General features: G+C 41.0%; 1 pseudogene; it reads right to left on the reverse strand.

Annotated features, from left to right (window-relative positions):
• Positions 1–979: 979 nt before the first annotated feature.
• On the reverse strand, positions 980–2,367 carry LOC119162016 (CCR4-NOT transcription complex subunit 7 pseudogene; annotated as a pseudogene).
• Between the last annotated feature and the right edge of the window lie 23,982 nt (positions 2,368–26,349).

Genomic DNA, 26,349 nt, shown 5'->3' on the forward strand with positions numbered 1-26,349 from the left:
GTGTTACTGTCTGTGAGAGTGTGTGGTGACTGTTCGCGCTCGTTTGTGTGGTTGTGAATATTATGAGATAATATTCTTAAAGTGGGGGCAGTGTCACAGAACGAGCGCTCAAAATGGGCGCACCGCCAAATTCTTGCGATAACGTGCGGTAGAGACGCCGGGAGGTCAAAAGAGAAAAAAAAGAAGAAAACAAACATCCAAGGCTCCCCGGGCGCGCGCTCTCCCCTCGGAAGCGTGGCTTCGCGGACGAACCTCCTCACCCCACATCAGCGGCCGAGCAAGCCCGCGAGATTTCTAGAACGAAAGAGGCGTGGTCACGCCGGGTTGAGTCATCCATCGCGGAGGGCATTCGAACCGTCTCACCCCCTACCCAGCCTTCGCTGCGTATCACACCAACGAAATGACGAGAACTTTCTGGAATGTCGTGCGGAAGGTATTTAACCGAGCAGCGGAGACGAGAGATCAGGAGAAGACGGAAGTTCACGCCAGAGCGCGTAGGGTATCCCGCCGTGTAGTCGGCGAAGGTTTTGTCCGTAGAGACAAAGCAGGAGATGAAGAGGATTTCCACCTGAGGGGTGATGACTCGAGCTACAGGCAAGGGTGTGTGTTTACCGCTATCGAGCGAAGACGCGTGGCAACCGCTGCGTGTGTGAAGCCGACGTGTTCGGGCGAAGAAGTTCGAAGCTTGGAGAGTGGCCTATTGAAGACGTGAGGTTTCCTGGAAGAGAAACTTCGGGGGCTGAGGAACGACTTCAACGCTGGACTTTAAGTGAGTGATTCTCGGAAGAGTATCATCTAGACTTTGGTTGCAGGAACTTTGGACTGAATAGGTTTTCTATCTTTTTAGTCTTTAAGTGTCTTGGTTGTTCAATGCATGCGACTGCATTGTAGTGCGTATTGTTGTCCGTGTCCGTTGTTTCAATTGTGGCTGATTGACCCAAAGGGCAGGTGCACTGGTGGGAAGCACCAAGGAAGGCCATCAAAACAAACTTTTTCTGATCACAGGCGGAGGCAGGGGATTGCTCTCAGTAGTGCGAAAGCTACCGGTTGAGTCCAATGCTGGACCCAGGCCATAGATTCCTCCACAGTACTTGGCATCGTCCATCTGGTCACTGAAGAACACTTGCCGCATCTTAAAAAAGGCTACCGCTGTAAGCAAGCTGTCACTGTCTGCCTGATGTTGTTGTCCAACACGTTCTACGTGAAGTTGATTGGCCAGTTCCTGTAAGCCTCCTCGGAGGAAATTGCAGCCCCTCATGAGAAACTTGAGATCATATATGCTTGGGAACATGATCCGCCGCAGTTCAAAAAACTCAGCGTCACCTTCAGGCAGCTCCATGTCTGTTAACAATTTCATCAGATAGCCAAAGTCATACCCACCATGAAAAGTGAGCCACCAGACATTTTCAGAGTAGACGACACCAGAAGTTGTGAGAAGCTGTCCAAATTCATACGGGTCAATGCCTTCTACACTGTGCTTCGCAAACTGTATGCCCGAGTTGATTAGCAGCTGAATCGAGTCTTCTGCATGCATGTCTGCTTTCACATTGAATTTGAAGTTGAACTGCCAGGTGCAGCAGTCTGGGGCTGGGTTGCCAGCTTCGTCAAGAAATGTAAGACCGAGCTGTATGATCTTGAGCAGGTCTACGTTACATCGCAGCAGTTGATACTGGTAGTCCGCGGCACTGCGAAACACCCCGATGGGACGTGCCACGATTCCAGGAAACTCTGGGTCTATGGCAACATAGTTATACCGCTGGACAACTTGCCTGATGACCTGGAATGCTTCCTCAAGGTTAGAGGCCCACACGTCTCGAATAATGCTAGGCCTGCTGAAGACTACAGGTCCATATCTTTCATTGACACCACTGCCAGCAATGTTGGCCTTGGGGTTGAACACAGCGCCAGGCCCAGGAAGGATCACTGCATGGCCAGGGCTGCAGCCTCCACCATCAAGAATATGATGGCCTCTTCAATGTACAGCTTGGTAAGATTCAGCACCAGGCCCAGGCAGGAAAACTGCATGGCCAGGGCTGCAGCCTCCACCTTCAAGAATAGAACGGACCCTCCCATGTACAGCTTGGTAAGATTCAGCACCAGGCCCAGGCAGGAAAACTGCATGGCCAGGAATGTAGCCTCCACCTTCAAGAATATGACAGCCACTCCCATGTACAGCTTGGCAAGATTCAGCATCAGGCCCAGGCAGGAAAACTGCATGGCCAGGGCTGTAGCCTCCCCCTTCAAGAATATGACGGCCACTCCCTTGTACAGTTTGGCAAGATTCAGCACCAGGCCCAGGCAGGAAAACTGCATGGCCAGGGCTGTAGCCTCCACCTTCAAGAATATGACGGCCACTCCCATGTACATCTTGGCACGATTAAGTCATGCAAAGCACAACACACCTTTTGTGCTGCAAAAATCCTTCACAGTATCCTAGTTATTAAGCTACAAACGTATGTTCTGCATGGTTCGAACCAAATGCCGCCAAAACATATTGAAGGGACTGACAATGTTAAGAACATGCTACGAAACTAGAGTGCAGATGCGGAAACTAGCACAAACATTCACACTAATCTGTCTACCTTTGTGTTTTTTTCTCTTTCTGCTAGAACATAACCTTTGTAGAAAAGGCCACAAAGCCTTTATGCACTCGGTATTTTTAAATGCTCGGCCTGATAACACAACGAATAGATTTGTTATACACTAAGAATAATGAGCTTTTGACAAACTTTTCCATATTTTTTACATGCTTTGATCGACTTTTTCAGGAAACTTTACAAACATTCGGGGAGAAAATGACAACCAGCTCACAAGTTGTAGTGTCATCATCATCGTCATTCATTATCGTCATTTTTTAGCCACTGTGCCGCCCCTCTCGCACAGCTCGTGCTTGGCTCGAGCTGCGCGAGCAACAGAACCACTTCACGCACCTGTTGTGTCGGATGTTGGCAGCTGCCACCGCTCCGCATTAGCCCTACGAATAGTGGCGACATTGGCACGGCTCCGTCTGCCGCCTTCACGACGTTTTCACATCTCCCACTTTCTCACTACACAAGTGAACTACAGCATCCCTGTATCTAAAACCACAAAAGATTGTGAAAGCTTTTCACAACAATGTCAGAACAATACAGACAAGCTCATTTATAAAGATTTTAAATGTGCCGTGAAGCAGTCACTATATCAATAGTTAATGGTATATGAACTCCCACTTAAAAAACCGCTCTTAGAAATCAAGGCGTTTATTTTTTATGTGTATTTTTCTTTAAAAGTGCGAACAACCCCTCTTCCGTAACAAATTAGGCCTTTTCATGAATTAATTAGCAGCACCCGCTTGGAGCTCATAAGTGAGTAATATCACGTTTACAATGAACTCATGTCGTCCTATGAAGCGCAGTAATGACATGTGCAACCAATCATCCCTGGCTAGTTACGTGCTGCATGCATGCTTACTCGGCTCTCGCTATCGCAGGCTGGGCCATTCGTAGTCTAATATAGGCACGTGCTTGTGCATTCATCATGCATGCTTCACTCTGGTTCGGGCTCACATGCTGCGAATAGCCTGCTAGTTCTACACTAAGTAGACACGCATTTTCCAAGCAATGTGCAAGCAGCTTTGCACGAGGCAGCCGCAGCGAACTCTCGAACGACAGCATGACGTGCTTGTACCATCGTCACTCTGCGTGGTTTCTGCGCAGATATCTACAAATGACTGTGATCAGACGTGTTCAAAAATGACTGTGATCAGAAGAAACCAGAAGGTTTTGAAAAATGTTCACTATAAGTGATGTGGATGCAATTTCAACTAGTGTAAAAAATTTTAACTGCTCTAAAATTTGGTAGTTATAACCAATAGATTGATATCAGGGATCACTATAAGTGGGTTCGACTGCATTTAGGGAAGATATGTCAGCATTTGTCTGTATAATGCAGCTCAAGTGCCTGTCATGAAACGAATTTTAGTATAAAAAATACTGTTCAGAAGCTCTGCCAACAACATCCACAATGCTAATAAGGCTGTAATGGGGGCTAGTTGATATACAATTTTAAGACTTGGCCATGATTGAGAAAAAAGTCACAGATAGTGTGATCGTGAGTCACCCTTTCACAGCTCTGACTGCGACCTGGAGCTAACAACCATGAAACATGAGAACCTGATGATTATGCAATGCAAATGCTATTTAAAAGATTTGTCATCTAGATTGAGTACAAAAAAGCCTGTTTCAAGCTTGATTATAAATGGCTCATCTTAAAGCGCTTTCAATTAGTTACACACAAAGTCTGACAAAGCATCTGGCTTGCGAGAAGCATATATATGGCAGTTAGCAAATTATTTACTCAGCAACAGCTTTTCTCAACATCACTCTGGAAGCTCCTGAACCAAATTTCGCATGCTTGCCACCACACCAAGAAATAGTATTTGCGTTTACTGATAATTTACTTGCTTAAATAAATGTTGCTTTTGAGACAAATTCAGTTGCAAGAAGTCGTAAGTACGATACAGTTATTGTCCCTTTGCCAAAATGCCCTTTTTCTTTTTTCATTCCTAAGACAGCACCACCATTTTCGAATGCCCACTTTGCAATAGAAACATGGCATTTATAACGTAGTGGGCATGGTGGAAAAAATTTGTACAGAGCGTCATGTGAAAAATTTAAAGCCCAACCATGAAAATTAGACTGGAACATGCTGGAAAGTGAGACCCACATATGGAAAATGAGAAGTGGAGTCGCATCCGAGGGCACGCTGGCTTGCGGATGATAGGTGGGCTCGTCAATTTTTGTTCTTTTTTATGAGCCCATCAATAAAAGAAACAAAAAAGGAGCATCATGAGAAGTGTGCACGAATGAGAGCAGCAAGCAGCTTCAAAGGAGGCTGGCTTGTAATATGGCACTAAAATTTACATTGGACAATCGAAATGTGTCTCCCATTCATGTTTTTGTATATATAATCTTCTATATGTGTTAACAATACGAGCGAGCTAAACCGAAATCAGCCACAAGCTGCCATCCTACATGCGGAGCAACACGGATATGTGGAAGATTCGGCTCTGTAACCTTTGCTCTAATGTCAATATAAGTTATCGCCGAGTACGGCGAGTATGTATGGCATTAGAGATTGTTTCTATTGACAAGTGGCCTGAGCACATGAGTGATCAATGTGAGGAGAAATTGCATCAAAGAGAATACATGTATGACATCTTTTTGCAAAAATAAAAATAAAAGAATTTTAAGAAAGAAATAAATGGCCAGTGCACAACAGTGTTGCAGTATGAGCACCTCCATTTCATTTCAATTCAGTTTCGGGGTATTGGAACTTGCTGCAATTGCATTCCTTTCAATTCCTCGGAATAAGAAAACTTGACCCATTCTCACTTCAAAAATATCCAGGCAGTTCAATTCCATTTCTGCAGTTCCTCAACGTTGCAAAAGCATCTCGATGGTTTTATTGAGTTAATAATGAACGCCCTATTAGCCTGATGTCATCAGATGCATTAGGAACTGAAAAAGTATGCATAACACATAACCAAGGTCGAGCGATTACAAAGGCCTGGTGACATTTCTCGACCCTAGAACAGAGCGACATGGATTTTCTTCGATGCGCATCCTCGCGTGGGCACTTGGAAAGGCGTCACCATGACCATAATTACATGGCCTTTCCGGCTTCTGCTGGCCTACTGAACCAGTGCTTTCAAATTTTTTTCTCTCTCTCTCTGTTTGAGGGGACAGAGACTGTAGGCAAGACAGTGTGCTGGGCTGACCTGCGAATGTTCGCAAACAATTTCAGGTAAAGGCATCCATGTGGGCACCTTTGCCCACATGAGCTAGGACAAAACAAAACAACCCTAGTCTTATTTCAACTGCCTTGTCATTGTTTTTGCACTGTTTTCGCGCTGTTTTTACTGTGTATCCAAGTGTCTAGGCAGTAGGGAAAGCATTGCAAAAAGCGGGGGGGGGGGGCGGAGTATAAGGTGAGACAGCGCGAATACCAGGGTATATAAAAGCTTACAGAGGCCACAAGTACCACACCGGCACCACAATACGCGTCACCTCTAAAAGAAGCCCTTTTTCAAATACACATCCGAGTTGCCAATGGTGACAGCACCAAAAACAAGGAAATGGAGGGCTGGGGCGCCATGGTGAAAAACAAAAATGACAAGCCATTCACAAGTTTTATCGCTTATTAGCCCCGAAAAGTTGGAGTGGTGCCGCCTGGCGGATGACGTCACGGCATGAACTCTTCGATGCCAGCCACGGCACGCCCACATAATGATGCGCTCGCTTTGTGCGCTTTTTAATGTTTCCATTAGCTTTTTGCTTGTCTCAAGCTTCAGATCAACAAAGAGAACAGATTTAGTAATATTTCAGGTAAAACAATAAGAAGTGTACTGTTGCTACTGCACAATAACACGCTAGGTCGTATAGCAATGCGAGAGGAGTGAAAAGGTCTCTGTCGTGCTGCTAACCCCAATGATGGATTTCATTCGTGGCAACAACAGCCGCATCCCGACAGGTGTGAAAACTAAGAACACTATTCTGTTTTAATACAACAAAGTCATTGATGCATAACCATGTGATTTTGAGAAGAAATTAAAACACCATATGCATTATAAGGTTGAGATGTGCATGGGTGATTTCTTTCGGGGATATCAGGGCTTCTCCTCTCCTAGAATAATTTGTACCACAGGATTCCACGTATCTACAGACAGCGCTTACGCAGGCCTGTGCGTCAAGCACCACGCTTGTGTTCAGTATCGAGTATCGCAACATATACTGGAAGGCATTCGCCCTAAAAAACCGCCGCCGCTGTTGTATGTTTTTCCTATGTACTTGTTCACTAAACACATTGTTTAGTTTAATGTTTCTCTCGCAATAATTTTGAAGCTTTAATTGGCTGCAATATTTTAGGTAACGTGCAGTTTAGGTTAGGTGTGGAAATTCCTATTGCGGTCAGATTCTGTCTTCGTGCAGAATCGTAGCAATGGTGCGGTCGCACTTCGAACTACCAGTTTAGATACCCACCTTAAATTTTAAATTTCCTTGCAGTTGATTACCTTTTGGTGGACAAGATGTGCGAGACCAGTCGTCGCCTCATCGAGACGAAGGTTGTTTAGTTATTTCATGGGTTTAGAAGCCTATAAGTTGAAATGTTTTTTTCGTAGTTGTGGCAGAGCATTTACTTGAAATGGTCATTTTTCTCTCTGCACTGGGAAACATTTTGGGGCATAGGAGACAGGCCGGGTGAGCCATTTCCTGGTTATAGCACTGCTTGGGCCACGTCAGTGAGTGCACCATAGAAAGAGTACATTTCGACTTTCTGACATTTGTGTTGAAATGGTTTCTATCAGCGGTGCTCCCACGTGAAGTTCCTATAAGCATTTGTAACTCAGTGATAGAACACTCCAGCATTGCACGCAAATTGGGGTATAGGACTACATAATCACTGGCGGCTTTTGAGAATAAACCTGTACTTATGATCCCAGTGAACGGAAATATCTCATTATTTTCGAAATCTTTGCTTGTGCGGCAGTATTCTTTTGTTTGTTTGATGAATATGTTACGTGAGTGCTTATGACAGTAATATTTATGTAATCTCTTTTGCTGGAGAAAGCGCAGTTGTGTCAAATCATTTAGATCATTTGCAGATGCAGGCGTAGCTTGCACAGTAAAGTGCAATGTATTTAGTGAATTGAAAACGTCCTAATTTCATTTTTCATACTTCGGCACAGACATGTTCTCCCGGAGTCTACGCCTAGTTGTAATAACATTAGTACCACTTAGCATGTCTTTTCTTAGCACCCATTCTGTGGTGTACGCGATAAAAACAACGAACGTCTTCTCCTGCATCACCCTGTTCACAATAAATCTTTCGTTGCGTTGAAATCTATCTATCTTAAGCCAAATTATACAAACTTTTTACAACTTTATAAACTTTCACTAGTTGTCAAACTTTGCACCTTGTATGTTGAAAAATTTGCGTAACGAAATTAAGGAATACTCTTCAACGTATCCCTATAGAGCGTGTACACAGAAGGCACAGAAAAAGGCGACAAGTGCCGACAGAGCAAGCGAATCCATGCCGTGACGTCACATCGCCGCAACCGCAGCGACGCCAGTGTTCGTTCTCGGGGCTAATATGGATACGGGAAAGGTAAAAGAAGCAGCGGTATGCGCAAACAGACTTTCCGGAATCCCCAGTTGACTGGTGATGGCATTTAAAATCAGAATGCTTACAATGCTAATATAAATTGCTAACAACTTGCTGCACGCAGTGCAACACTATTTGGCTCGCATGCTCTACAGATACGGAGTGTTTTTCTGATGTCCTCAAAAAGGGCTTTGGGAACCCTTCAATTATTTGTACTCCTCCTGAGCTAGTTTCCTTTTGTTTTTCACCAACTCGTTATGTGGACTTTCATAAAGCAGAGCTGTGGCCAGGACCTAGCATATGCCACTGCTAGTGAAAACAAGCAACTGCAGTAATCTGTTACACAACAGATGCTGACAACATTGTGTAAAAATTAAGCTAATACTGCACAGTCAAACATTTCCTCAGTTTGTGAAATCCGTTACACTGCATATTATATATGCATGCATACTTTTAGCTTTGCTGTCATCCCTATCAATCTCCATGATTTTGTTGCATAATTTTAATAAAAGTATGTAGTTAGGAACTCGGGTGGTGAAGGCACCATGTAAGCTTTTTGAAAAGTGCTTCCTCTTTGGCAGTAGTCTATGAAGCTGCATTATCTTTATTCAAATGCACATGGTGCATGTTGGTGCTTCATTGCCTTCGCACATGATTTTACGAACAGTGTTTTCAAGAGCTGGTGCAGTGAGTACACAGCCGAATCAAGAACTTAGATTTATACTCATTAAATTATTGTTTAAACATCAAACTGGAAAATTTTATGAGAAAGTTCTCACTGGAAAAAAAGAAACCAAGCAGTCACTAATATAATTTGTCAGTCCCTTTAACAAAACTCAAAATATATTCTCAATTGTACACTGTATGCAAGTAACTGTAAACACTCTCCCACAAACGTTGCCACATTTGTTTTGCATCTCAACATGACTTCTTGGAAAAGCAAATTGCATACGAAGGGGCTACCCGAATACTCCACATTCAATTAATAATATTTATGCAAGGATCCAATGGAGTATATTGGCGAAGGAGACTTGCAGCACACCTGATATAAAAAGCAAGATTGCTTTTTTTTGCATTTAGGAAGGTCACATAACTTCCTTATTGCAATAAATATAGCAACTGTACTCGGTCACATTAAATAGTGGCAACCAGCTGCTTGCATTTACACTATTAGAACGAGTCGAAGCCACTTGTTGTGGTCAAAGACACATTTGCTGCTGCTTAGACACAATATTATAAGTGAACTAACAATAAAAGAACTAACAGGCAAGACTGCCTGAGAAAGTATAGGCGCTGTTATTCGAAGTAAGTGTAATGTGAGGAAGAAAAGTAGGTGAAAGGATAAATAAAACGAGTTCTTACGTGATCACTTTTTTCTTTCGTCGATACAGAGGGTTTCGTTCTGGCAGACTTGATCCCATGAGGTGGTACGCAAGAAATTATTGGTTGGTTGCTATCTCGTATATAATTTGAATAAATCATGTACTACGTGATGCCAAATGAGGAAAAGGTGTTTCACATTTGTCGTAATGTCAACAGTTGGCGCTGACTGACACTCCCACCGCCCTAGAGATCTATCGAACATTTAAGCAGAAAATTGCCAAGGAAAACATTTATGATAATACTCGGGGTAGTTCTCTACTGTTTGAGGCCAGAACGGGAGTATTGCGAACCAAGACTAATCGGGCCAAATACGAAAGGGTAGACACGGTATGCAGTGCATGTGGAGAGTAGGAAGAAACTGCCACTTGATAATGTTCTGCAAAGGGCTTCACCCTATAGTTCAGGATGATGGCGCAGAGTTTTTCAAAGCACTGGGGTTTAGGGAGAGGGAGGGCAAAATAGACTTTAAGCGGGTTGAATTAACTAGAAGAAGGCTATCTGATTGGTGGCTAAAGTCAATGCACGAGTGAAAATTAAATCTTTCACTTCAATGTACCAATCCTCCAATTCACTATTTAAAGGGAAAAAAATAAATCAAGTGGTTTGTTAACTAAGTATTACGGCTAGATGGCACTAGCCGCCGCTCAATCTAAAGAGTAGAGCCCCATCCATCCATACAACCGCCATCATAGCTCAGTGGTAGAGCATCAGACGCATTATTTGAAGGTTGCAGCTTCGGATCGTGATGGTGGCAAGTTATCCTTTTATCCACTTTAATTTCTTCACAATTACCTTACAATTACTTCTAATAACATCCCTTTTACTTCTCTTGGCATTACTGTCTGTTAGTTTCTTATTGTTGCCCTCAAGTTTACACTTTGCTGTTGCTTTGATTTTTAACGAAAGACTACAGTCAAACCTCAATAAAACGAACCAGAATTTAATGAAACATCTGTTACAACGAAGTGAATGAAGAATGATCTTGCTATATAGTGTTACAAATATACCTTTGTCACAAATGTTTAAATATATCCACTTCTTTTTGTGCAAGATAGAACTTTATTACAGTGAGGTTTGAGTGTCGATGCACTGGGCAAATAAAGCTGCACGAGAGGGGGAGGGGATAGCGGACAGAATAAAGAGAACAACCCAAAAGTTGTCACATTGGCGAAAGGTCAAAATTTCTTCACTTTCTTTTCTCTAAGCACTCCTCACACTTTCAAGGTGGTGCAATAATATAATGAGAAGAAACATGGCATATTATTGTTAAAATTTCATTTTGCCCATGGCATGTAGCCCAATTCCTGAGCAGCATTACTGTAAATTATTCTGATTACTGGCGCCATAACTGAATGCGTATTTGAATAATTACCAATTAACTGCAAGCACAAACCATACATAATGCTACCCATTGCCATTTATGATTGATAGAAAAAGAGTTCGCAAATAGCGCTCACTAGGTATATACTCAGAAAACAGGGTCAGCTTCGAGGTAAGCATTTTGAAGGAACACTCAAACCTCATTACTATAATAAAGTTGTATCTTATACAAAAATAAGCTTGTTATATCCACAAAGTCATTGTAAAAGTTTATTCCTAACACTGTATCTATTGCCAGACTTTTTTTATTTACGCCATTAAAACCAGTACTTCGTTATATCCACATTTATTACATTAAGTTTTGAGGTATATAACAAATAACTTAAAACAAAAAAGGGGATGTTTGAAGGGCTAATTTTTTTTGTTACAATATAATTGTGCATACTTATATCGTGATTGCTATGATGCAGCTAAACCAGAATTAACAAATGCTATACGTTCCTTGGCTTTGTTATTTTATAATTGTGCACACTTATATCGTAATGGCTATATAGCATCTAAACCAGAAATAACAAATTCTATACGTTCCTTGGCTTCATCATTTGTTACACTTCAATGAAATAAGTTTAAAAGTTATAATAAACACTGCATTTTTATCACAAGGTTGGCACTGTTCAACTCCCAAATAGTTCTAGTTTCAAAATCATTTCACAGCTGCTATGCCTTACAATTCACTGTCTTAATGCATGAGCTGTCATAGGTGCACTAAAATTAATTTTAGGTGCCTTTCATAGGAAAAGCACAGCATGATTACTAGATATGTCTTTATAAAAGACTCCAAATAAATTTTCAGCAAATTTTCAGCAGCCAAGGCCCTGAACATACACCTGAATTATGTACACAGCTGCTATTGCATTTACATACACTGGTTTAATCAGAAGTTACGGGTGAAAATGTGTTAATTGGTAGATTATGTATTCCAATTTCTTGTTCAAGTAATGTCTGCAATTTTGAGTAATGCAACATAATGAGCTACAAGTGACAACCAATTTCTAAATATTCTGTTAACTACAAATAAAAAAAGCACTCATTACATCATTGTAGTAACATTTTTTAAAGGGACCCTGCAACACTTTATATGAAAGCTGGTAAACATAACAACTATTGCGTGCTGTGAATCGCAAAAAAATAACTTTATCGATGTGCCTTGTTCATCTGATGGGCAAAAAATATTGCCATTGAGTGCTTTTTAGAAGAGTCATGAACCAGTGTTATGGGCAATCATTGAATGACATCAGCATCAAAGTGTATTGCAAGTAAGTCAATCGCCAAAAAAAAAATAAAATCCAGCAAGATAAAGGGGTTTATTGTGCACTTTAAAGGGCCACTAAAGGCAGACAACAATTTATGTCAGAGTGAAAGATCAATGTTTGAGAACATCTCAAATGTCAATATTATCAATAGCAGTGCTCTACTTAACAAGAAATTGTGTAAATGTATGACACCATATGCACCACAAGTGGGACACTTTCGAATGATCTCGATGAGGTCAAGAGTCAATGAAACAATTTTCAATAAAAAAAATCTTCTGTGCGTCATAGCCTGGAATAAAATGCTACTTGTCTGTTTCAGTTCGATTCATTAACAGAAAATGCTTCGCATTACCATGGGGAACGGTGCGAGTAATTCCATTTCCACCAGACTGCGCTTCACTCATGCAGTCACGTCTCGATTGTCATTTCAGTATTCCGTAATGCTGCATATGCTTTGCAAGCTCATGAAAGTCTGATGAAAAGTTCGACAAAATTCTGTGTGCATGTGATGTTGCCAGATGGCCGAATTGTGTACGCCGGTTGTGCTGCAGCAAAGAAACCGAGGAGTCTTCTCACCGGGTGCCTTAAAATGCACCACTATGCTGGAAGTGGCTTAGTGCTGTGTCTCTCAGCCAGTGTGACGAGCCAATGTCTTAATGTCCGATTCACCAACGACATTCATCGCAGCAAGCTTTGATGGCCATTGTTGCTGCTGTGGCTCCCACTACTTCTGCTCTGCTGCTGCTAACATTGGCGGCAGTGCAGTAAGGGGGGGGGGGGGAACACTGGGCAAGGCAACTACTACGTCAGAAAGCTCGTCCAGCCTAGTGCTTATGTGCACCGATGCTGTGCAGACCATTAAAGCATGATTTTATTTCAAAATAAGCTTTTGCTTGGTACTAACGTAGCACTATGAGGTTTTTAGACCATTATTCAGACAATTTACAATGATTTTGGTTTTAATGTCCGTTCAAACCTTTTGCAACCAAAGAAGAAAAAAACTTGCCAAAACGACCTAGCAATTTCTTTCCCTCATCATGTAGAAGTTCTTTTCTGAATAAAATGTTACCATTATTTCAGTGAAGTAACTTTTCTTTTTATTATTGTGTAAAAAGCTACCGCATGCATGGTACCAATGCAGGTGATACATTGAAAGACGAGAACTATAGCAGAAAATCCTCATTGATTCCACATTGCTGATGACGAGTGTAGTCATCAGCTTTCCTACTCTAAAGAAATATTTTGATGGCTATACTCGTTTATGGTCGCAAAAAGCTCAAAGAAGCTACGTTAGCAACAGTGGTACAACACAATCACTCTCTTCTGTTGCGATTACTGTGGGCATGAGTATGGTTACGTGTAATATTAGCAGACTATGAAGTGCAGTGCCAGCCCAAGGCAGCACCCAGTGGCAAAAAGCACAAGTGAACCAAACAATGCTGTAAATTTCTGTTGACTATTGCATAATAGTATGGCGTCTGCTGTTTGACATCAAACAACAGGTCTGAAGAGAGTGAGCACATGTTTCTGTATGAAAAAATGGCAGCTTTGACCTGTGCCTCTCAACTCTATTTACTGCGCATGACAGCAAGATTTGGCTGAGATGTAAACAGCAATGCCTGACATCCACAGCATGTGCTCTCTTACAAAGCCCAAGCGGTGGTTCACGAGTCCTTAAAAAACAACTTCTCTTTATTTTGTTCTTTCTTGTACTGTGCCAGCTGTGCATAGCAAATAATAATGTGTATGTGTCAGTACAAGCAGTGTCTTAGCATGCTGTCCCATTAAATCGTTCCTCAAGATATTCCAAACCTAGCACCTGTTTGTAGACATTGCTGCTTTGATGGGCCAACAACACTAAGCGTTAGCTCACTTCCAATGAAAGGTACAGTGTTCAAGTACTCTGCTGCAGTTAACAAGACACTGGTGTGAATAATTAACAAATTTGTCAATTAACTTTCAAATTATTTACATGAGGGCTAGTGTTTATATATTATAAAGTTGTACTTATACTGAAATATTAATTGAAATATTAATCATCAAGCTCGATGGCTGAAATCAAAACTTATCACGCAAGGCACGCATGAAGTACAACCAATCTATGACGTCAGACCAGAACAACCTGTCACATGGGAGTGACAAATTTTGAATGACAGTGCACCGTGTTCTTGCGTTTCCATGAAAAGCTGCAGGCAGTCCGACTTGTGCCAGCGCATCACTTCACTTTTGCGCATAGTGTTCTGTGCTTATCTATTAGTCAAACTGTGTACAGAAAAACTGGAGTAGCAACTTTTTCATCATCTAGGAAGCACAAAACACCGGGGAGGCCACTGCGGCACTTCTTGCACACAGCCGAAACATCTTTTCACACCTCTTCTTTGTGTAAGGGAGAAAGCGGTTTTCTAAAAGTCATCAAGTTTTCCCTTACCAGATTTAATAACACTTCACAGATGTCTTTAGTTTTCTTTGCTGATGTCAATTATGCTATTAATTTTAAGATATGTCAGTTAGTATCGGAAGTTAATCAAAATTATTTAACATTGTTTCCGGGAATAATGGAGCAAAATCTTCTGACCGAAATGTCGCTTTAGGCTTATAGCTACCTACTAGAAAAGATGAGCTTCACAAGAGTGCACAGTATATGAAAGACTCCTTTCCAAAATATGGCTAATTAGTTGTTTAAAAAATCAACAATTAAAATACTTTCAAGCTGAAATAAAAAAAAATCGCCTACTCCTGGGGCAATACATATGTAGCTCAGTACTGCAACAAGATTTGCAATTCTAAGTGCTCTGATTACATAGAAATCGCTTTCAAAAGTTGCAAAGAGAAAAATATTTGGGTTTTCACAAAATACAGAAAAATAAACAATGCCAGTTTTCAGTCGAGCTCATTGAACACAAGACGTTAAAGCTTTTTAGGGGATAGTTAGAAGTCACCAGGAATATAACCTGCGTATCTAATGCTGCAGCATACATCATTCAGCAGCAGCATGGGATGAATAAGCCCAGTTTTGTGCATTTCTTTTTCAGCTAGATTATGGGCTATCTTGGCGTTATAAATTGCTGTTGTGGCTAAAATATCAATCCAAGGTGCGAGAAATTGTCAGCTTTTGTGGCTATGCCTGCGTGTTACTCAAATACTGTTTTAAAAGAAATGACCTTTTTAAAGGGCCTCTGACATAAAAAGTCTTATTTGGAACTTTTTTACAGTAATTTGCAGCTTTGTATCTGGTAAAACCAATATTAATCATAAATGTCCTAATGCATTGTATTAATATTCAGCATTGTTATTTCAAAATGATTTTGCATCACTTCCAAACACCTGCCTAAACACCATAAGAAACTAGCACCTCTAAGAGGGGCAGCACCCGAGACAACATGCACTCAAGCTTTGGCGATGCTGAACAAGTGATTTTTAGGTAAGGGGAACTGCGGGCAGGGAAGAAAGAATCAATGTGGGTGCTTTGAGCATGTCCTCTTCAGAAAAAAAACGCCAGGCCTGCGCACAAGATGCAGCACAGTCACAGCGAAAGCTAGAAGAGCAATCTTTCAGAGCCTTTCTTAAACACTCATTGGTTAACTGCTGCAAGCACGCTTGCTTGATACTCACTACAGCATTACAATAAAATTTTTTTGATTGTAGGCCGGCAATCCCTCTGCTATTTTTCGTCATTCTTCCAAGAAGGGTGGTATCCGCTAAACATTTGCAAGAAATTTTGTGCTAATTGTTCATACAGTGGCTGACGACAATGAGAAATTATGCCTGAATTGGGTATGAGCCACAGTTAATAGCTTAACAAAAACAAGCTTTTGTAATGGGTTCGAGCATTGGACGACCCACTCGTTATGCTATTCGCATTGTGCTACGACTGCTTGTTCTTTCGCTGTTTTAAAATAAGTTGTATTAATGTGATTGCTTTCCCGACATCAAGTCTGCCTAAGGCAAGTTTGCGAACAAGTCCCAAGCACTGGAGTGGCTCAGTGGTAGAATACTGGGCGGGCACCCAGCGGACTTGGGGTTTGAGCCCCACTGTGTCATTGGCGCTACGTTTTTTTTTTCTAATTTCGTGCGTTGTGGTTACGGACACCGGCAACAGCGGACAAATACGGTGGCCCGTGACCCGAGTGGTGATTTCATAACAGCTTTCGCTGTAAAAGAAAAGCATTCCAGTCGTAAGCAGCAAAAACCACCTTGAGAGCAGCCCAATATCTAAGTGAGAGGGGTGATGACCAATAGTCCTCGCTGGGAACCAGTCGGGGAGTTATGTGTGCCCCACAAATGTTTTCCGACGTTGACAATACTTTCTTGATCTCTGCAACGTCATGTGGGGGCTTCTGTCTGCATCAAACAGCAGAAAATGTCGCTGCAACCTGACTACTTGGGAGAGCATTCACCCTTTCTGTAAAACCAAATTAAAATATCTATAAACAACACCAGTCGCTAATAATCGATCAAAAGTGCCCCCCCCCCCCCCCATGAACGCACAACTCTAAAACAACACAAGCATCTCGAGTTTCCGAATTTGGTGTCGGGTCCCTAAAATTTTTGCACTCTGAAATCCAAGCATATGCACCATCGATTGCACGCAAACATTGAGCTGTCTGCTAGCATATTTCATAATGCTTGCAGAGTTTTCTGACCATATTTCCCTTTGGTATGCCTTGATTCAAATTTCAAAACTTCCCTGTCACGTTTAATGCCTGTGTTTTGCTGTTCTAAAAGCATGCGCTCAAGGCAAGACTGGTTTGAAACTTCGACCATCAAGTTGGATTATGAGTATCTCGAACTATGTGAAATTTCAATGATTTCTGAAAAAAACAGGTATGACAAATTTGCACACACTACAACTTATAAATATTGACTTAAATAATAGAAATATAATAAGCAAGGTTTGCCATTCATTCACAACAATGACATATTGACTGTAGGAAAGTATTTGCTCTGCCATGTGGCATTTGCTTGAAAGCAACAGGAGCATCAGTGTCATACGATTGTTCAAAACTTCTGTATTCGTTCAAAACATAGCACCCTAACAATTACAGTCAAGCCTAAAGGCACAGCACTGGAGTGGCGATATTCATCACAGTATTCATTGAATAAACAACGCACCCACCATTCTTCAAAGTAGGGCCAAAATAGATGCCTCCAGCTTGGTCAGAAGTCAACTGCTAATTGCAAAGTGCTATGTTGCCAAGGGATATGAAAGTTTCTTTCCCTCTCTATATTCATGATTGAATGCTTTACCACTAATTCCTTAATCTTCTCAGTGCACCATTTCACATATTTTCATAGGACTCCACAAACTATGTAAGAACACGTAAGGCCGTCAAGCAAGAATATCACGCATAAACTTTCGTATGTAACGACCTTGAAGTCGGAACATGCTAGCCTTGTGGCTGTCTCAGCATGCTAAAAAAACAGGACACACTGAGGCAGTCCCGTGGTTACCAGCTGAATGTGAACACTTTTAGACATGAAGGAAAATGAAAGGTAGTGAAACCTGTGGGATGCCTTTTGCTCATTGGCACTTGCACGCGATTACCGTCCCATGAACCACGCCAGGACACTTCGTCGCGAATCTCTGCCGATTGCTGCCACAGCATTATGCGAGCCCCCTGTAACGCAGGTTGTGTAAGTAGCCATAAATAGCCTTTTTTTCTTCCTAGAAAATCTAGCACTGTTCCCTTGGCAATTCAGATGTCAAGTTACTACACTTTGAAATGAGTACCGGACAACAAAGTCATAAAAAATACCATAAGCTCTAATGCTACAAGTAAATGGATAACAAAGGGAAGCATGAAAACTGCCCAATGCACATGCACAATATTTACCCCCTAAAGTAGACGAAGGGATGACCTCTGCCGTAGCTCAGTAGTAGAGCATCGGATGCATTATTTGAAGGTCACAGGTTCAGATACTGCCGGTGGCAAGTTATCTTTTCGTCCACTATTCCTTCTTCACATTTACATTACAAATACTTCAAATAACATCAGCTATACGTTCTTGGCATTACTATCTGTGAGTTCTCGCTTATGTTGCATCTAACAAAGAAAACAAACTCTTAAACTCACACTTTCTTCCTTTATTCATAGCATGAGTCTCATTCCAGTTTACTTGGTGCCTTCGAGTAGTATGCGAGGGATTATCAGTCGGCTTTCAACTTTTATAAAATCACGAGCTATATGATGCCAACAGGTACATAGAGTGTTCAGCACTGACTGCAATGGCAATAGGCAGTGCTGACTGATCCTCCCATGTTTAAATGCACATATCCAAACCCCAGAAAGTGTACGGAGGGATGATCGTCACAGTAGCTCAATGGTAGAGCATCGAACGTGTTATTCAAATGTCGTAGGTTCGGATCCTGCTGGTGGCAAGTAATCTTTTCCTCCAGTTTTCTTCCTTCACATTTACAATACGACTGCTTCTTACAACATCTCCTATACTTCGCTTGGTATGACTTTCTGCTTGTTTTTATTATTGTTGTTTCTAACACAATAAACGAGCCCTTTCATCTACACTTGTTTCCTTCAAAATGTTTGAATATATCTTGTAGTCGAAGTTGGCCTCAATGAATGAATGAATGCGAAAACTTATATCTCAATGAAGTACCCTCTTCTAAAATTATACTGAGAGTTAGTACTATGCAAGTAATTTAGGCAGAATTTATGCTGGTAGTAGTCATGACATGGTAAATATTTTATGCAATGAAGTTATAAACATGAACATCGTAACATCACGGCTGAGGTAATTTACAAATGTTAAGCAGCAATGAGACTAAAGCTTCAGTGGCAGTGCTCATAAAAAGAATATCAGGAAGTATCGAACATCTGCATGCACTTTTTTTAATTATTAGTGCTACACCAGTGCATGAGCGTAGCATGCTTGCTTGGCAGGTAGGTGTGTAGCATGCAGTTTTACCTTCAAGTGGAAGTAGCCACGACTGCAGACACAAGTGCTGGAGATTGTGAGCAAGTGGGAACTTGGAAGTGGGATGAATGAGTGCTTGGTGCAAGTAGATGCTTACACAAACATGAATGACTACCTATGAGTAGATGAACATGCACAAGTCTAAATAAAAACATGAGCGGATGTCTAGATCAAGTACGTATATTCGAGTTGGAGTAGGCAGCAGTGCAAGTGAGTTGACATGACTATGACCATAAGAACACCCCTGTTAGTAAATACCAATATTTCTATATTAATTTACAAGTGTTTCAAGATGAGAGGTACACCCAAGTATATGAACATTTCTACAAAAATGCATTAAGCTCCATACCTATGGGCACTTATAACTGATCATTAGCAGTAGTTGTCGCCTTCAACATATTTGAACCCCTTGCGTCCTGGCATCCACATATGTGGGCAAAACATATGAGGGTAGTGGGATCGGGTCATAGCTAATGCAGAGCCTTAAAAACTGGATTGAACTCTTGGCATTACTTTAAGTGCAGTGTTTGCTTGCCCACTGCTCTGCACTGTGGAGTAGAGAGCTGTGTGCAAGCAAATGGACCTTCAACAGTGATAATGATAAAGACAAAAGCTTTGAACATGACAATTAGGTGACAATGAAGAATGGTAATGAAATTATTGAATCACAGCCATTAGCAAGTCGCCAAGTTAATGTTTATGATGATGATAAATGTGCTGAAGTGATGATGAAGAAATTCATTATGTTAAGTAGTCATGATGATAATGAATGATGTGTTGAAATGCTTATTGGGAAGCAAAGTTCCCATATACGATTAAGGATTATCAACCCAAAGCAACTGTAGTTCTGGACGCTGGGAACACAGAACTAAAGCTAATTTAGAAGGCAATTGGTTTATTCTCACTTCTTTATGTATGGTCATTGCATTTACGAAAAAATACTTGCGCAACTAGCTTGGCTGTGGGATACGAAAGATCAAATTGGTTTGAAAAGTAAGCACTAGTGTGCATCTGAGTGGGCAGCATCTTGCGACATCGCTAGTGCTGCTAATGAAACGTTCAATTTCCCCAATAATAGTTGAACAAAAAGAACACTAACTTCTGCAAGTATGGCAGACTAACCGCAACCTTTTAAATATCCCATGTTTTGGACAAAACCTGCAGCCCAAATTGCTCTGAAATTGTGACAACATGACCATGTGGAGAGTCGATTCAGTAATTTGAATATATATGTCATTCTTTTTTTCTTCACCTTATATTTATTTCAACCAGGATGATCTGCACACATATGCGATTTCATGCATCTTTCACTTTGTAGAAATCTGCAAAGCAAAAACAATGCACCAGTGAACTACTTTTACTTTCCACCAGTGTACAACAATAAGGAGTGTCGCCAGTTGACTAGTTTGTAAAATGTAGAAAGGGCGACAGCAACAACCGGTAGATCTGTAAGAATTCACAGCCATGGTCAAAAATTTTAGAGACCATGCAAGCACATGGCCCCAGAGCTCTTTTTTTATGGCAGCTTGCTATGCTCGAGAGTGCATACCCCACACACGCACATCTTTTTACTTGCCAGTCAGCTCATTGCAGGCACCCTCACCAGAGAAAGTGCGATTGCAGGAATGAAGTGCCCAACCAGGGCAGATTAAAGAAGTGTGAAAGCTACTGATTAGAACAATACAAATGAATAATTATATTATACCAGAATAATAAGGGAAGTGATTACAGTTAACTGAGAAATATAAGGTATTCTCTTTCAGGCGAGCAGCGAAATGCACACTACACTTTATAGCTGTCATGTTTACTATTTTGCAATATTTCTATTTTACACTAAAAAATAAATTACTTGTAATCTGATTGCTCTTTGCTCAGACTGCACTTGTTTCGCATAGTTTACTCATGTTCTTAGCTCGCAAAGGCTATTAGTCAGGCTTGAATTGAGGCGTCAAACCTAATTTTGGCTCAATTCTGTGTCATAGTTATTGAATATGATGTATCTTATGATTATGATGACTGAACTGGCATGTTTTTTTCATTGAGATGCTACAGTTAAAATTACTAAAGTCGCACTAATTTCTAAATTACAAAAAACATGCTGCCCCTGCATTCTCATCAATTAGTTTAAAACTGTAGGAAAGCTCCCATACACATACATATAAAATATTGAGGCAATTCGTTTTTTCTTTGGCAGTTGTCGAGAAGGACTTCTGGTCACAAATTATTCCGAACCAGCTTAACCTTTTAACCCGCAGATCAAGAATATTGTCGACGCAAGAAAAAACCACTCCTGTTCAAAATGCACGCATAATTTCAGCTTGTTTTGCTAAATTTAGCGGCAAAAGGACATACGCTCTTGATTCTAGATTGTAAAGAAGAAAACAGGGAGCACCAGTTGGTGCTTTGTTGATAAGAATGAAGCATGTGCGGTTTGCTGACGTTTTCGCGACAACAGATTTCTGCCTCACGTTCTAAGAACTCTAACAAGGTAAGCCAATCGAGGTTTTTGAAATACGTAGAAGGAGGTATGAGGAACCTGTGGTACGGATGTCATGGCGTTGTTTAGTTGAGACGCCGAGGAAGCAGCCCGTTACCGCGGTCCACAATATTGTTGAGCTGACTGGCAAGGGTTGCGGAACACCCCGCGCGTTGTAAAATAGCATGGCTTCTGCACGCTTTGGGCAGCACGCTTTTAGCGTTGTAATTGTTAGATGCTGTAACATTTCCATCTCAAGCAAAACCAGACAAGCTATTACGTGTGCAGTCGGAGCCATGAATACTGAGTAGTTTTTCCTCATGATAACTTTGTGCCAGGAATATGGTATGTTTCAAAGTGGAACGACGCTGGTGTATTTTCGTAGAACTCACTGAGCTTATTGTTTGCAGAAATGAATAAAGACATCTTCTATGGAAAGTGGGGATGGATAATGTGCTAGAGTGAGTGACGGACGGACGGACAGACGGATGGCCAGACAGAGGAACACATAGACTCACACCCAGACCTACAGACGAATGTACCGACGGATGGAAGCAAGAACGTGCGGATGAACGGAAGCATGGACCGACAGACGGCCGACGGACGGAAGCAAGAACGATTGAGTGAACGGAAGAACAGAAGCATGGAAGCAAGGACGCATGGACAGACGGAATCACGGACGCGTGGACAGACACGCGGACAGACGCAAAGCACGGACGAACGCTTCGCCTTACTCATCATAATTCACTCCGTAGATATGCTGCGATTTTTTTCGAACCCCGCCTATTTATCGCTAACTGGCAGATCAAGAAAATAGTGACCTCCTCTAACTTTTTTTAGTTTCTCACGAAACATCATGAAACTTGTTTTGGTGGTTCTGTGGCGGTTCTTAAAAAGAAATAAATCGGCGAAAATTTGTTTTTTTTTCTTATTTTGCCATTTTGCCAGTTAAAGGGTTAAATGTGGTGACATATTGCATGACGGCTATTTTCTTGTGCTATCATGCAGAGGCTAACAGAATACATGAAAATACAACTCTCTATATGGTAATCCAGCTAAAGCATGCTGTTCGCTTGACAGGCTGCAGGGAAATCATAAAACAAAATGCCTCGTGTTTTCTTTGTATGTCTGCATTACAACAAGCCCGGTTTTCCAAACCATTTTAATCAAGCTCGTATTATCAGCATGACAATAAAGTAAAAATGTACATAGTACAGATTATGAAGTTAAATATTGAATGAGAGAGCATACCTTTGCAATACTAGCTTGTAATAAATAACATGGAATTAATTACTTGTAATGAATTATATTATATATTGAGAGCTTTAAAACTCGCAAATCTGCAAGTTCTGTCAATTGCAAGCTGAAAAGTGATGCAGAAGTTTTCAGCATCTGAAAATAATGCATCTACACCACACAACACTTTCAGTCAACCCCCGATGTGGTATCATGATTCCACATATTAAAACAAGAAAACTGAGGTGCCCAGTATTTATTTTCTGTAACATCTTTCCCCCTCTCTATGACCTGATAAAGAGCCCTCACCCCTCCCCTCAAGCTCTGAATTGGCTCTTTAAGGAGCACCTCTTTTGAGCAGTGATAACATTAAATCACTGTCTCAATCATAATCTTGCACAATCCCTAATGTGTTACAACACCATTCTTCCCGCTAGTGCACATATAAGGCATGTTTTCAGCATCCTTGCTAATGGCTCCGCAATGATATCGAGAAATGAGATGAGTGAAAAATTTTTCAAAGAAATTCAGCCATCACATATCAAGTGTACCTGGCAGTTTCTTGACAACCTTAAACACCAATTTAAAAAGCCTTTATCTTGCTTTAGACAACCTTCAACCTCCTATAAAAAAGTATTATAATTTCAAGTGAACACACGCATCAAGTTCAGAGTGGCATCATGATCAATGTGAAACACGGCAGCCCTATGAGCCACAGGTGCACTACATATTCAAAGAAATGATCCCTTTTCCTCTCTCAGCCTTTTGATAATTTTTAATTCCAAACATTGGCTATGATGTCAACAAGTCATCTACCCCCCACCAAAAAAAAAAACGTTTCACTTGAACTTGAAGGAATAAGAGCATGGGAAGATTGGTATTCCATCTTAATACCTATAGCACAAAAAAGGAGCAAGTGTCCTCACCATCCTTGTGTTCGTGCGCCATCTGCCTTCTATGTGCCATAGGTGTAAAACTGTTTTACTGCTCACAGGTATTCATGCTTGTAACTGTTCCCCCTCGCAATGCGCGGAGCACACGGCCAGGAGGAGAGACGAGCCAACAAACGAAGGAAAGTGCGAAATCAGCGAGGGCCTCTTTTGAATATCATCAAACCCGTGCTACTCCGCTTTTACGACACTATTTAGAAAAATTCTCGTGGCTAGTTGTTCATTGTAAACTTGTGAAAAACTGCATAATCACAAATAAATTTTACTTCTAACTGGTTTAGGAGCCCTTCATGTGAGGGTTTTAAATCCAAAAAAAAGGTTTCAATAATTATTATGAAGCTTGGGTCAATAAAACTTTTGCTGTCTACATAGGTTTTTAAGTCTATTCCAAATATGCAATCAATTTTATAGCTGTTTGCATGCTTTTTATTTTGTAGCATGACAATGTGCCACATAAAGCTATTTTCGACACACTTCTTCTATTACTTAATGTCCATGGTTACCAGTCAATAATGGCTCTTATTGCTCCAAATTAACTATAGAATGCAAAAAATAGGGAAGTTTGTACAGAATATTTTAATTAATAAGAAAAATTGTAATGTGAAGTGTCTCAAAATGCTCAGCACCCATAATAATTGTTTACCTTAAGTTCATAATAACTATATAAGTGATATCACCTTTTAAAAGAAATAACTGCACTCATCACATGCTAAGGAGTTTGTGGAAACAATTTCATCCTGATCTGGGTTTGTCCTGATCTGACTTCATACAAACATGATGGCCGAACTCTATCATGAAAGTTCATGAATTATGGCTATTTTGAGTATGTGGCTTTGATGAAATCATGCTAAATGCAATGGCAAAAGGCTAGGTGACAATTTTTAGGAGACTCTAGACAATAAGCTCTTTAGTTTTTGATGGCCATCATGAACTCTTCGAAGGTGATCTTAACCTACTTTTAGTTTACCTACAACCTTCATTTTTTGTCATGAAAGTAGTAGTATCTCCCCTCAAGCGCTTTGTCAATGTACCTATTAAAAATGCTGAATAATTTTAGGCTGGACAATTCTTATCGAAATCCTCGCATGTGCATAGACACAAATTACCATGACCGAAATTTTAAAAAGGAGCAAGTTAGAAACATAGCAAACAAACATTTTAAAAATTCAACAATCATAGAGCTTATAGGGGGCAATAAAGATAATTAACATCACTTGTGCAGGGGTGCAACACCTGAAATACAATTTGGAGCAATTTCACAGCAGCAAAATGTTACTTTTCGAGCACAGGGAGCAGGTTATGGGAGAAAAAACATGCATTATTTAACATAAAATACCAAACTTGGAGCAGTATTAAAAAGGCTTATGCCTAAAAATTGTATAAACCATTGAACATAACCTAAACCGTGCAGTGTGAACATGAGCACTGTTATTGTAAGAAAAGTAGTATTTTAAGCCACTCCACTGAGAAAACAATGATAATGTATATTTAAGCGTTTGCTGAGACTTTCAAATCATTTGAGAGACTCTGCGAATTAAATATAGATCTGTCAAGCTCACAACCATGAAATTCGGGAGATTCGTAAGACTGAAGAGTAGGGGTGGCAAAAAAAAAAAAACTGGCACACAGTTTTTTTGTTTTTTTTTTGTGGAAGAGCACTGCTCCAAATTATTGCCAGTAGTTCATTTAGACGTCGGTGATTATATTGGTACTTAGAATTATGCGGTGTGCAAATGACGTATGAACAAAATGAACAAAATGTGCAGTGCCGCAGAGCACCGGTGTGCTGTAGAAAAAATGGCTTAAGTAGCATTCTCTGCACGAGTTGGAACCAAAGCCAAAATATTTTCTAGTCACTGCACCCCCCCCCCCTCCTTACCCTTGCCTTCTTTTCTTTTTGTCCACAGTGTTAGGTGCCGCTTTGGCTCACTTGCAAGGCGCATTCGATCAGGGAACGTAACAACGGCGTGCCCGTTGGTCTTTTAACGATACCGGGTATCCATCACGAAGACCGTGGCCGGGACGACACAACTTCATGATCAAAAAAGAACTGTTTTATGTGCACTGCATAATAAATCAACTTGCTCACTGGCAACACCAGCGTTCGCCGCACGTTGAGCATAAGCTTCCAGCTTTGGTACCCAAGAAGCCATAGCCGCCTTTCAGGCTAAGAAATTTACCTTTCTTGTGAAGCGTTGGTGGCTACAGGAACGCGTTTTTGTCTTGAAGTTTCATCGCCCCACCGATAGGTATTCACTGAGATCAGCGGACGAGAATATTTTACGTATATTCTAGGCACTATAGATAGGGTCTGCGCAATTTGATTGATAGTGCTAACTGCAGGGGGCCAACGTGGCCTGCATTTTATTCTCGTCGAAATCAGCACACCTGGGAAAATTTTCAGGCTGCCTGGGCATTTCGGTGCAGAATGGTGCAATTTCAGCAAACATCAAAGTTTTGGCACAGCTCAACGCAACAATAGAGAATTGTATCAAATTGGCGCAATTGGTGCAGCTTTTGCACCCGTGCTTGTGGACAGTATTTAGAACAAGTATAAATTAGGTGCCGAAGTGGCACTACAATACGCTCTGAA

This window comes from Rhipicephalus microplus, chromosome X (assembly GCF_043290135.1).
Source record: "Rhipicephalus microplus isolate Deutch F79 chromosome X, USDA_Rmic, whole genome shotgun sequence".
Classification (NCBI taxonomy): Eukaryota; Metazoa; Arthropoda; class Arachnida; order Ixodida; family Ixodidae; genus Rhipicephalus; species Rhipicephalus microplus.